The sequence below is a fragment of the Triturus cristatus genome, chromosome 12 (assembly GCF_964204655.1).
Source record: "Triturus cristatus chromosome 12, aTriCri1.1, whole genome shotgun sequence".
In the NCBI taxonomy this organism is placed as follows: domain Eukaryota; kingdom Metazoa; phylum Chordata; class Amphibia; order Caudata; family Salamandridae; genus Triturus; species Triturus cristatus.
In genome coordinates this window covers 806,113,032-806,125,347 of record NC_140595.1, presented here as the reverse complement: position 1 = coordinate 806,125,347, position 12,316 = coordinate 806,113,032, and the positions used below count along the sequence as shown (strand labels likewise).

At 50.1% G+C, this 12,316-nt stretch overlaps 1 protein-coding gene across 2 annotated transcripts in view; it reads left to right on the top strand.

Annotated features, from left to right (window-relative positions):
• LOC146782919 (beta-1,3-galactosyltransferase 5-like) overlaps positions 1-12,316 on the top strand; it is a 280,931-nt gene that overhangs the window by 38,358 nt on the left and 230,257 nt on the right. The window contains exon 1 of one of the 2 annotated variants that reach the window (XM_085636888.1): positions 182-271. The exons of the other annotated variant lie outside the window; for it this stretch is intronic. The gene's annotated coding sequence lies outside the window, so the exon portion shown is untranslated. Of the gene's footprint in view, positions 1-181; positions 272-12,316 lie in introns of those variants that run through there. 2 annotated transcript variants of the gene reach the window in all.

The window sequence follows — 12,316 nt, the reverse complement described above, 5'->3', positions numbered from 1 at the left end:
AGTGGGAAATCGCAAAACGTCAGTACACCAGTTACATGCTGCCAAGCGATGCTAGGGAATAGAACTTCATCTCAGTGGCCGGCAGAGGGCAGCAAAGCTCCACCTTCGATGTTATATAGACTCGTGATTCTATCACTGGTGTGTGGGGCTGAGCTCTCATGTGATGATAACTTTGGCCATTACTGTCTGCGGGAGCAGTGTCTGAGGAAGGAGCCGTGGACTGATCCGCGGACGAGCAACCCACGGACATCTTCCATCCCAGGACTGAAGGGTAGGGCTCCAAATCTTCTGCCTTCTTCCTACTCCTTGTTGTGTTTTTATTGCAGTATTCTCCTGACAGTGCCATGTGTAGCTAACTAACTCCTCTGGACATTGATAGGCATTGTATATATATTTTTTTTTTGCATATTTATATAGCGCGAACTCGACCCGAAGGTGTTGGAGCGCTTTACATAGCACCGTATTTACATTACACATTCAGGCACGGGGAGATTATGTGATTTGCCCAGAATCACAGGATGTGGACGCGACCTCGAGGCTCGAACCCTGGTTTCCTGCACCAGAGGCGACAGCGCAGCCGACGGACCACATCCTCTCCCCATCTATCTGTTTTTGTCTGGTTTTATGTAGCACGAATGTGACCCAAGGGCGTTAGAGTGATTTGCAACAGAGGAACAAGCGCTACAGTAGAAAAGTAGGAAAACAGCCATAAAAAGATATGGTACATGAGGCCAATAATAACACACTTATTAACAAAGGACACATAGGAGAAAACACAAAAATGAAAACGTACAAGTGGGGAGTAAGAAACGGTGCTGGTACCTGGGAAGGGAATTCACAATGAGTGACAAGTAACAGACCCCCCGCCGAGTGCAGGGAAGGAAGGACACCGGAATATTCACCCGGGTAGAAGAAACAACCAGGGAGTGGAAGGGGAGCCTCGGGGCTGAAAACCGGAAAAAGGAATTAACCACGAGAACGGGATCTCCAGATCAAGCCAGAACAGTAACTAGGCCACGTGATGGAGCCAGGAGGGATGTATTTATGCAAAGGAGTCATTTTCATATCCTTGGCGAATGCAAACAAGCAAGAGGCGTCGAACAGAGTTCGAATTGCTCCCAGTTCTGATCTGGCTGCCTGAAGAGCATCGTGCCACGGAAGGGTCTTTTTTTAGGCCCGGGGTCCTAAAAGGAGTGGTTCCACCCTGTGAGGCGGTCGTTGTCCACCAGACGGTCAGCAACGCTGAGAGAGTTTTGTGTACAACTCATCCAGCCTTCTGCAATGTCTGATCGCTAAAATCGCAGCTTTTCTGGGAGTTTTATATAGCACGAACTCCACTGGAAGGGATCAGAGCGCTTTACCTGAGCACCAGTTGCGTTAGAGGCGATCGCATAACTTTGTTAGGCACGGAGAGATTAACTGATGTGCCCAGAATCACAGGATGGTGAGCGTCCCTGCAGAGACTCGTAGCAGGTGACTGAGTTTTAAGGTAGACCGCTCTAGCCGTTAGCCCACGTCCTCTCCCCCTTAGCGAGCTTCCATCTGCTAACAAACATGGAGGTCCAGACTCCATGCCAGAAGAGATGAGCTATCCAAAGGTCGTGTATCTCAGCACAGGCAGCAACACCGTGCAAGGCTGTATCAATCCCACTCACAGCATCAGAACAAGGCCAGCGGCTAAGAGCTTTCTGTCCACCAGACTCAGGCGCGCAACGCCCATTGGGCTCAAAGGGCTTCAGCCCCTCCACCCCCCCGTGTGTTAGCCGCCCGGGCACACACTCAGCCGCACATGAGTACTTCACAGGTCTTTAAAAGACCATTTGCTTGTTTACGAGGCTTTGTTCCTGCGGACAGTTAACTGTCCTACAGCGCCTAGAGGCCAGGCCTATCTGGTGATAGATACATGTGCTCTGCAACTCCACTGTAACATTAACATACATTTAGCCCAGTCTCACTCACTGGTAAAGTTTGTCAGACGCGCCACGTGCTGCAGTCGCTCTACACATGGCAAGGAACGCCAGCCTTTGTTATATGTGTCCTGGCACGAGGGCTGCGTGGTGGCGCGAGGGCATCCCATCCGCCAGAACACTCTCGCCTCTCCCATGCAGCTTCAAATGATGCAGGTTTCAAGTTTACAGAGCAGCTTGGGCTCCTGAAAGCAGGGCCTGGCCACATTTAGAAGGAAAAATACATCTGAGTGTGAACCACGTTTCACGTCATCATGTACCCGTGTTCTTTCACGCCACCATGAACCTGCACCTAATGTCTAAAGAAAACCCACTGGATTTACAAAAACGTAAAGGATGCTCGTGAACCTGCCCCCCTCCCCTCCCCACCTCAGCAACAGCAGCTAAGTTACTAATCTTGAAATAATGAAAAGCAAGGACGGTCTAGTAGCCGGATTCAAAGCTGTGAAACATAGAGGTCTGCAGCATGCGCCGAGCCACCAGAGCTATCTTACCAATGGCAGCTTGTACTCGCTTAGGTAGTATAGTGCTTACTCTTAAACACTATGTGCAGCCGACCAGTTAGAACAGATCTTGGCAGGGTAGGCGCAGACTTTCAGCCTGCCGAGGCTGATAACAACCTGTCCTACACCGGCATGTTTATTCTGTATAATGTATAATGATGCAATGTATACAACACACTGTACAACCTTTCTGCCACTCAGCAACACCGTCATGTGGTATAATAGTTATAATTGTCTCCCTGGAGACACCACTTCGCCATCGCCTGCACTTTCAAATGGTGTGATAATGCTACCTTGATTATAATGTACACAAACCCGGTTATATTGCACAGTGGAGAAAACTACCCAAACGCTTCACACGCTACCTTCAGGCACTGACAATGCCACATAACGGCCGAGCCCTTTCCAAACACATTTTTTATTTTATTTCTTGAGTCTCCGGGAATTATAATTGCCGTAATCTATCCAAGCGCCACATTTTAACTATTATGTGCCACTAATCTCTCTTACACACAGAGAGGTCTTTTTACACTCTCTACCCATGGCGGGCACCGATCACTGGATCGAACGCGCATCCGGCGCTCAATTAACCCCTTCGCTGCCAGGCCTTTTCCCCTCCTGTGCCACGCCCTTTTTTGGCTATTTGGGGTAGTGCGCGCTGAGGCCCCTGTAACTTTTTGACCACATAAGGTATCCACGCCAAATTTGCATACTTTTCTTCCAACATCATGGGGATTCTAAAGGTACTCAGGGTTTGTGGATTCTCCTAGAGGGGTCACAGAAATGAGCCAAAATATAGCAAAAGTTTGGGGGTTTTCGGAAAAATTGGAAAAACGGGCTGCAAATGAAAGCATCTGGGTTTTTCCCTGCAAATGTTATCAAAAAAGGATTTGTGGGGTTGCAATCACCATTTTCCCAGCTTTTCGGGGATACCAGACTTTTGTCAGAAACCCAACAGTTTTTACACAGTTTTGGCATTTTTCTGGGACATAGCCTAATTTTGCTATTTTTTGTGCTTTTGACCTCCTTCCAGTTAATGGCAGAAATGGGTACAAAAGCAATAATGGATCCTGGAAAGCTATACATTTTCGAGAAGAAGACAAAATTCTGAATTCAGCAAGAGGTCATTTGTGTAGATCCATCAAGGTTTTTTTTTTATAGAAACTAACAGTTGAATATAGGATAAATTGAAAATTAGTTGAAAAAAAAGCCTTTCGTGTCAACGTTTTCACCTGTAACTTCTTCTAATTATGACAGCTCTTTGAAAGCAATATACCATTACATCCGCTGGACATTACTGGTTGTGGGGATATATAGGACTTGTAGGTTCACCAAGAACCCGATGAACCCAGAGCCAAAAACAAAGCAGCAACTTCCATTGGCTTTTTTATTATGTACTGGGTATATAGTAATTATTCTGTAAAAATGTGTACATGGAAAAATCGGTATGAAAGACACCTATGTATTTCTGAAATGAGAACAAAATATAGAGTTTAGAAATAGTAGATATTTGCACATTTCTGAAATTGGGAATACTCATACTAGCATGAGAATTATCAGTCATTTTTTAGAATGACTTCTTTTTTACACAATATCTTTCATTTGGAAGGCAGAAATGCATCGAAAGTCAATAGATAATAACAGTTTCTTTACAAAACTGAATTACCCTAAGTCTCCCGATAAAAATGGTACCTCACTTGTGTGGGTAGGAATAGTGCCCGCGACAGGAAACGGCGCAAAACGCAACGTGGTCACAACTCAATATCGCAGTGAAAATTTACCCTTTTTTGGCAAAGTGCCTAGCTCTAGTTTTTGAACCCTAGCTCTGCGGGCACCTTGGGAAACCTAGCAAACCTATACATTTTTTAAAACTAGACACCCAGGGGAATCCAGGATGGGGTGACTTGACTGCCTCCCACCAGGGTCTGTTACCCAGAATCCCTTGCAAACCTAAAAAATTGACAAAAAAAACACATTTTCCCCACATTTCTGTGGTGGAAAGTTCCGGAATCTGTGTGGATCCACAAATTTCCACCCACCCCGCGTTCCCCAAAGTCTTACGAGAAAAACAGTACCTCACTTGTGCGGGTCGGCCTAGTGCCCGCGACAGGAAACGGCACAAAACGCAACGTGGTCACACCTCAATTTCGCAGTGAAAAATGACCCTTTTTTGTCAAAATGTCTAGCTGTAGTTTTTGAACCCTAGCTCTGCGGGCACCTTGGGAAACCTAGCAAACCTATACATTTTTGAAAACTAGACACCCAGGGGAATCCAGGATGGGGTGACTTGACTGCCTCCCACCAGGGTCCGTTACGCAGAATCCCTTGCAAACCTAAAAAATTGACAAAAAAACCACATTTTCCACACATTTCTGTGGTGAAAAGTTCCGGAATCTGTGTGGATCGACAAATTTCCACACACCCCGCGTTCCCCAAAGTCTTACGAGAAAAACGGTACCTCACTTGTGTGGGTCGGCCGAGTGCCCGCGACAGGAAACGGCGCAAAACGCAATGTGGTCACACCTCAATTTCGCTGTGAAAAATGACCCTTTTTTGGCAAAATGTCTAGCTGTAGTTTTTGAACCCTAGCTCTGCGGGCACCTTGGGAAACCTAGCAAACCTATACATTTTTGAAAACTAGACACACGTGTGCTTCCAGGGAGGCATGGCTTGCGTGGATCCCCCAACGTTTCCTTACCCAGAATCCCCTGCAAACCTCAATTTTAGCTGAAAAAATCACATTTTTCAGACATTTTTGTGTGGGAAAGTTGAGGCATCACCGGGCTGACACAAATTTCCTACCACCCAGCGTTCCCCCGGGTCTCCCGATAAAAACGGTGCCTCACTCGTGTGGGAGGCCCAAGTACCCGCGAAAGGCAAGGGCCCAAAACGTATTGAGGCGACATGAAAATTGCCTACCTCAAAACGACCTGGTTTTGCAAGGGGGGTCACCTGGGTTTTTTGCCGGTGCTGGGCGGCCACCTAGGGGAACCTACCAAACCCACACATTTCTGAAAACTAGACACCTAGGGGATTCCAGGGAGGTATGGCTTGCGTGGATCCCCCAACGTTTCCTTACCCAGAATGCCCTGCAAACCTCAAATTTAGCTGAAAAAATCACCTTTTTCACACATTTTTGTGTGGGAAAGTTGAGGCATCACCGGGCTGACACAAATTTCCTACCACCCCGCGTTGCCCTGGGACTCCCGATAAAAACGGTGCCTCATTCGTGTGGGAGGCCCAAGTACCCGCGACAGGCAAGGCCCAAAACGTATTGAGGCGACATGAAAATTGCCTACCTCAAAACGACCTGGTTTTGCAAGAGGGGTCACCTGGGTTTTTGGCCGGTGCTCGGCGGCCACCTAGGGGAACCTACCAAACCCACACATTTCTGAAAACTAGACACCCAGGGTATTCCAGGGAGGTATGGCTTGCATGGATCCCCCAACGTTTCCTTACCCAGAATGCCCTGCAAACCTCAAATTTAGCTGAAAAAATCACCTTTTTCACACATTTTTGTGTGGGAAAGTTGTGGCATCACCGGGCTGACACAAATTTCCTACCACCCAGCGTTCCCCCGGGTCTCCCGATAAAAACGGTGCCTCACTCGTGTGGGAGGCCTAAGTACCCGCGACAGGCAAGGGGCCAAAACGTATTGAGGCAATATGAAAATTGCCTACCTCAAAACGACCTGGCTTTGCAAGGGGGTCAACTGGGTTTTTGGCCCCGTGCTCGGCGGCCACCTAGGGGAACCTACCAAACCCACACATTTCTGAACACTAGACACCCGGGGGATTCCAGGGAGGTATGGCTTGCGTGGATCCCCCAACGTTTCCTTACCCAGAATGCCCTGCAAACCTCAAATTTAGTTGAAAAAATCACCTTTTTCACACATTTTTGTGTGGGAAAGTTGAGGCATCACCGGGCTGACACAAATTTCCTACCACCCAGCGTTCCCCCGGGTCTCCCGATAAAAACGGTGCCTCACTCGTGTGGGAGGCCCAAGTACCCGCGAAAGGCAAGGGCCCAAAACGTATTGAGGCGACATGAAAATTGCCTACCTCAAAACGACCTGGTTTTGCAAGGGGGGTCACCTGGGTTTTTTGCCGGTGCTGGGCGGCCACCTAGGGGAACCTACCAAACCCACACATTTCTGAAAACTAGACACCCGGGGGATTCCAGGGAGGTATGGCTTGCGTGGATCCCCCAACGTTTCCTTACCCAGAATGCCCTGCAAACCTCAAATTTAGCTGAAAAAATCACCTTTTTCACACATTTTTGTGTGGGAAAGTTGAGGCATCACCGGGCTGACACAAATTTCCTACCACCCCGCGTTGCCCTGGGACTCCCGATAAAAACGGTGCCTCATTCGTGTGGGAGGCCCAAGTACCCGCGACAGGCAAGGCCCAAAACGTATTGAGGCGACATGAAAATTGCCTACCTCAAAACGACCTGGTTTTGCAAGAGGGGTCACCTGGGTTTTTGGCCGGTGCTCGGCGGCCACCTAGGGGAACCTACCAAACCCACACATTTCTGAAAACTAGACACCCAGGGTATTCCAGGGAGGTATGGCTTGCATGGATCCCCCAACGTTTCCTTACCCAGAATGCCCTGCAAACCTCAAATTTAGCTGAAAAAATCACCTTTTTCACACATTTTTGTGTGGGAAAGTTGTGGCATCACCGGGCTGACACAAATTTCCTACCACCCAGCGTTCCCCCGGGTCTCCCGATAAAAACGGTGCCTCACTCGTGTGGGAGGCCTAAGTACCCGCGACAGGCAAGGGGCCAAAACGTATTGAGGCAATATGAAAATTGCCTACCTCAAAACGACCTGGCTTTGCAAGGGGGTCAACTGGGTTTTTGGCCCCGTGCTCGGCGGCCACCTAGGGGAACCTACCAAACCCACACATTTCTGAACACTAGACACCCGGGGGATTCCAGGGAGGTATGGCTTGCGTGGATCCCCCAACGTTTCCTTACCCAGAATGCCCTGCAAACCTCAAATTTAGTTGAAAAAATCACCTTTTTCACACATTTTTGTGTGGGAAAGTTGAGGCATCACCGGGCTGACACAAATTTCCTACCACCCAGCGTTCCCCCGGGTCTCCGGATAAAAACGGTGCCTCACTCGTGTGGGAGGCCCAAGTACCCGTGACAGGCAAGGCCCCAAAACGGATTGAGGCGACATGAAAATTGCCTACTTCAAAACGACCTGGTTTTGCAAGGGGGGTCACCTGGGTTTTTGGCCCTGTGCTCGGCGGCCACCATGGGGAACCTACCAAACCCACACATTTCTGAAAACTAGACACCCGGGGGATTCCAGGGAGGTATGGCTTGCGTGGATCCCCCAACGTTTCCTTACCCAGAATGCCCTGCAAACCTCAAATTTAGCTGAAAAAATCACCTTTTTCACACATTTTCGTGTGGGAAAGTTGTGGCATCACCGGGCTGACACAAATTTCTTACCACCCAGCATTCCCCCGGGTCTCCGGGCCCAAAACGTAGTGAGGCGCACTAGGTTTAGGACCCTCTCCTGTTGAGGCGCACTACGGTTTGGACCCTTGCCTGTCGCGGGTACTTGGGCCTCCCACACGAGTGAGGCACCGTTTTTATCGGGAGACCCGGGGGAACGCTGGGTGGTAGGAAATTTGTGTCAGCCCGGTGATGCCTCAACTTTCCCACACAAAAATTTGTGAAAAAGGTGATTTTTTCAGCTAAATTTGAGGTTTGCAGGGCATTTTGGGTAAGGAAATGTTGGGGGATCCACGCAAGCCATACCTCGCTGGAATCCCCCGGGTGTCTAGATTTCAGAAATATGTGGGTTTGGTAGGTTCCTCAAGGTGGCCGCTGAGCACCGGGCCAAAAACCCAGGTGACCCCCCTTGCAAAACCAGGTCGTTTTGAGGTAGGCAATTTTCATGTCGCCTCAATACGTTTTGGGCCCTTGCCTGTCGCGGGTACTTGGGCCTCCCACACGAGTGAGGCACCGTTTTTATTGGGAGATGCGGGGGAACGCTGGGTGGTAGGAAATTTGTGTCAGCCCGGTGATGCCTCAACTTTCCCACACAAAAATGTGTGAAAAAGGTGATGTTTTCAGCTAAATTTGAGGTTTGCAGGGCATTCTGGGTAAGGAAACGTTGGGGGATCCACGCAAGCCATACCTCGCTGGAATCCCCCGGGTGTCTAGTTTTCAGAAATATGTGGGTTTGGTAGGTTCCCCAAGGTGGCCGCTGAGCACCGGGCCAAAAACCCAGGTGACCCCCCTTGCAAAACCAGGTCGTTTTGAGGTAGGCAATTTTCATGTCACCTCAATACGTTTTGGGCCCTTGCCTGTCGCGGGTACTTGGGCCTCCCACACGAGTGAGGCACCGTTTTTATCGGGAGACCCGGGGGAACGCTGGGTGGTAGGAAATTTGTGTCAGCCCGGTGATGCCTCAACTTTCCCACACAAAAATGAGTGAAAAAGGTGATGTTTTCAGCTAAATTTGAGGTTTGCAGTGCATTCTGGGTAAGGAAACTTTGGGGGATCCACGCAAGCCATACCTCTCTGGAATCCCCCGGGTGTCTGTTTTTCAGAAATGTGTGGGTTTGGTAGGTTCCCCTAGGTGGCCGCTGAGCACCGGGCCAAAAACCCAGGTGACCCCCCTTGCAAAACCAGTTCGTTTTGAGGTAGGCAATTTTCATGTCGCCTCAATACGTTTTGGGCCCTTGCCTGTCGCGGGTACTTGGGCCTCCCACACAAGTGAGGCACCGTTTGTATTGGGAGATCCAGGGGAACGCTGGGTGGTAGGAAATTTGTGTCAGCCCGGTGATGCCTCAACTTTCCCACACAAAAATGTGTGAAAAAGGTGATTTTTTCAGCTAAATTTGAGGTTTGCAGGGCATTCTGGGGAAGGAAACGTTGGGGGATCCACGCAAGCCATACCTCCCTGGAATCCCCCGGGTGTTTAGTTTTCAGAAATGTGTGGGCTTGGTAGGTTCCCCTAGGTGGCCGCCGAGCACCGGCCAAAAACCCAGGTGACCCCCCTTGACAAACCAGGTCGTTTTGAGGTAGGCAATTTTCATGTCGCCTCAATACGTTTTGGGCCCTTGCCTGTCGCGGGTACTTGGGCCTCCCACACGAGTGAGGCACCGTTTTTATCTGGAGACCCGGGGGAACGCTGGATGGTAGGAAATTTGTGTCAGCCCGGTGATGCCTCAACTTTCCCACACAAAAATGTGTGAAAAAGGTGATGTTTTCAGCTAAATTTGAGGTTTGCAGGGCATTCTGGGTAAGGAAACGTTGGGGGATCCCTGCAAGCCATACCTCCCTGGAATCCCCCGGGTGTCTAGTTTTTAGAAATATGTGGGTTTGGTAGGTTCCCCTATGTGGCTGCTGAGCACCGGGCCAAAAACCCAGGTGAACCCCCTTGCAAAACCAGGTCGTTTTGAGGTAGGCAATTTTCATGTCGCCTCAATACGTTTTGGGTCCTTGCCTGTCGCGGGTACTTGGGCCTCCCACACGAGTGAGGCACCGTTTTTATCGGGAGACCCGGGGGAACGCTGGGTGGTAGGAAATTTGTGTCAGCCCGGTGATGCCTCAACTTTCCCACACAAAAATGTGTGAAAAAGGTGATGTTTTCAGCTAAATTTGAGGTTTGCAGGGCATTCTGGGTAAGGACACGTTGGGGGATCCACGCAAGCCATACCTCCCGGAATCCCCCGGGTGTCTAGTTTTCAGAAATGTGTGGGTTTGGTAGGTTCCCCTAGGTGGCCGCCGAGCACCGGGCCAAAAACCCAGGTGACCCCCCTTGCAAAACCAGCTTGTTTTGAGGTAGGCAATTTTTATGTCGCCTCAATACGTTTTGGGGCCTTGCCTGTCGCGGGTACTTGGGCCTCCCACACGAGTGAGGCACCGTTTTTATCGGGAGACTCGGGGGAACGCTGGGTGGTAGGAAATTTGTGTCAGCCCAGTGATGCCCCAACTTTCCCCACACAAAAATGTGTGAAAAAGGTGATTTTTTCAGCTAAATTTGAGGTTTGCAGGGCATTCTGGGTAAGGAAACGTTGGGGGATCCATGCAAACCATACCTCCCTGGAATCCCCCGGGTGTCTAGTTTTCAGAAATGTGTGGGTTTGGTAGGTTCCCCTAGGTGGCCGCCGAGCACCGGCCAAAAACCCAGGTGAATCCCCTTGCAAAACCAGGTCGTTTTGAGGTAGGCAATTTTCATGTCGCCTCAATACGTTTTAGGGCCTTGCCTGTCGCATGTACTTGGGCCTCCCACACGAGTGAGGCACCGTTTTTATCAGGAGACCCGGGGGAACGCTGGGTGGTAGGAAATTTGTGTCAGCCCGGTGATGCCACAACTTTCCCACACAAAAATGTGTGAAAAATGTGATTTCTTTAGCTAAATTTGAGGTTTGCAGGGCATTCTGGGTAAGGAAACGTTGGGGGATCCACGCAAACCATACCTCCCTGGAATTCCCTGGGTGTCTAGTTTTCAGAAATGTGTGGGTTTGGTAGGTTTTCCTAGGTGGCCGCCAAGCCAGGGGCCAAAAACTCATAGGACCCCCTTTGCAAAACCAGGTTGTTTTGTGATAGGTAATTTTGATGTCTCCTCAATAGGTTTTGGGCCCTTGCCTGACGCGGGCACTATGCCTACCCACGCAAGTGAGGTACCATTTTTCTCTGAAGACTTTGGGGAACGCAGGGTGGGTGGAATTTTGTGGACCCACGCAGATTCCAGAACTTTCCAACAAAGAAATGTGAGGAAAATGTGTTATTTTGAACACATTTTTAGGTTTGCAATGGATTCTGGGTAACAGAACCTGGTGAGAGCCAGTGAAGTCACCCCATCCAGGATTCCCCTCGGTGTCTAGTTTTAAAGAATGTACAGTTTTGCAAGGTTTGTCTACGTGCGAACTGCGCTAGGGCCCAAAATCCACAGGTATGCACATTGCTAAAAAAAATCGGAGTCCAGTGGGCTTTCTGCCGTCCTGGGGGGGAATCGGGGAAGGGGGTTTCATCCTGATATGCCCCTAAAGGGGCAGAAAGACTGTGGCTATTTTTTGTGGGGGTGGGGGCATTGGTATGACCATTTTGGGCAGCCCCCTCCCCCACACATAAAAAAAGCCTGCATACTCGCTGGCGCCTACTGGGCTTTCTGCCCCCCAGGTGGCAGATCAGGGGCCACTGCCACCATCTGCCCTCCCAGGGGGGCAGACAGACTGGAATTTCTCTGGGGGTGGGGTGGGGTATTGTCATGCCCATTTTGGGGAGCCCCTACCCCTACACTAATAAAACAAAAAAATCCATGGTTTCTAGTGGGCATTCTGCGCCCCCAGGGGGGGGCAGATTTGGGGCTACAGCTCCCATCTGCCTCCTGGGGGGCAGAAAGACTGACATTTTTATGGGGGGGAGAGTGGGGGCATTGGCGTGCCCGTTTCGGGCAGCCCACTCCCTAAAAACAATTGCGAAAAAAAAATCCCTGGTGTTTAGTGGGCTTTCTGCCCTCCCCCCCCCGAAGGGGAAGATTAGGGGCCAATGCCCCATCTGCCCCCCGGGGGGGCAGAAAGACTGTAATAATTTTTTTTAACAATTCCCTGGTGTCTAATGGGCTTTTTGCCCCCCCCGGGGGGGGCAGATTGGGGGCTGATGCCCCCTGCCCCCAGAAAGGCTGTAATGGTGGCGGGTGGGTGGGGCCATTGGCGTGCCCGTTGTGGGCAGCCCCCACCCTAAAAATAAAACAAAAAACTAATCCCTGGTGTTTAGTGGGCTTTCTGCCCCCCTCGAAGGGGCAGATTAGGGGCCAAAGCCCCATTTGCCCCCCTGGGGGGCAGAAAGACTGTAGTAATTGGGGGGTGGG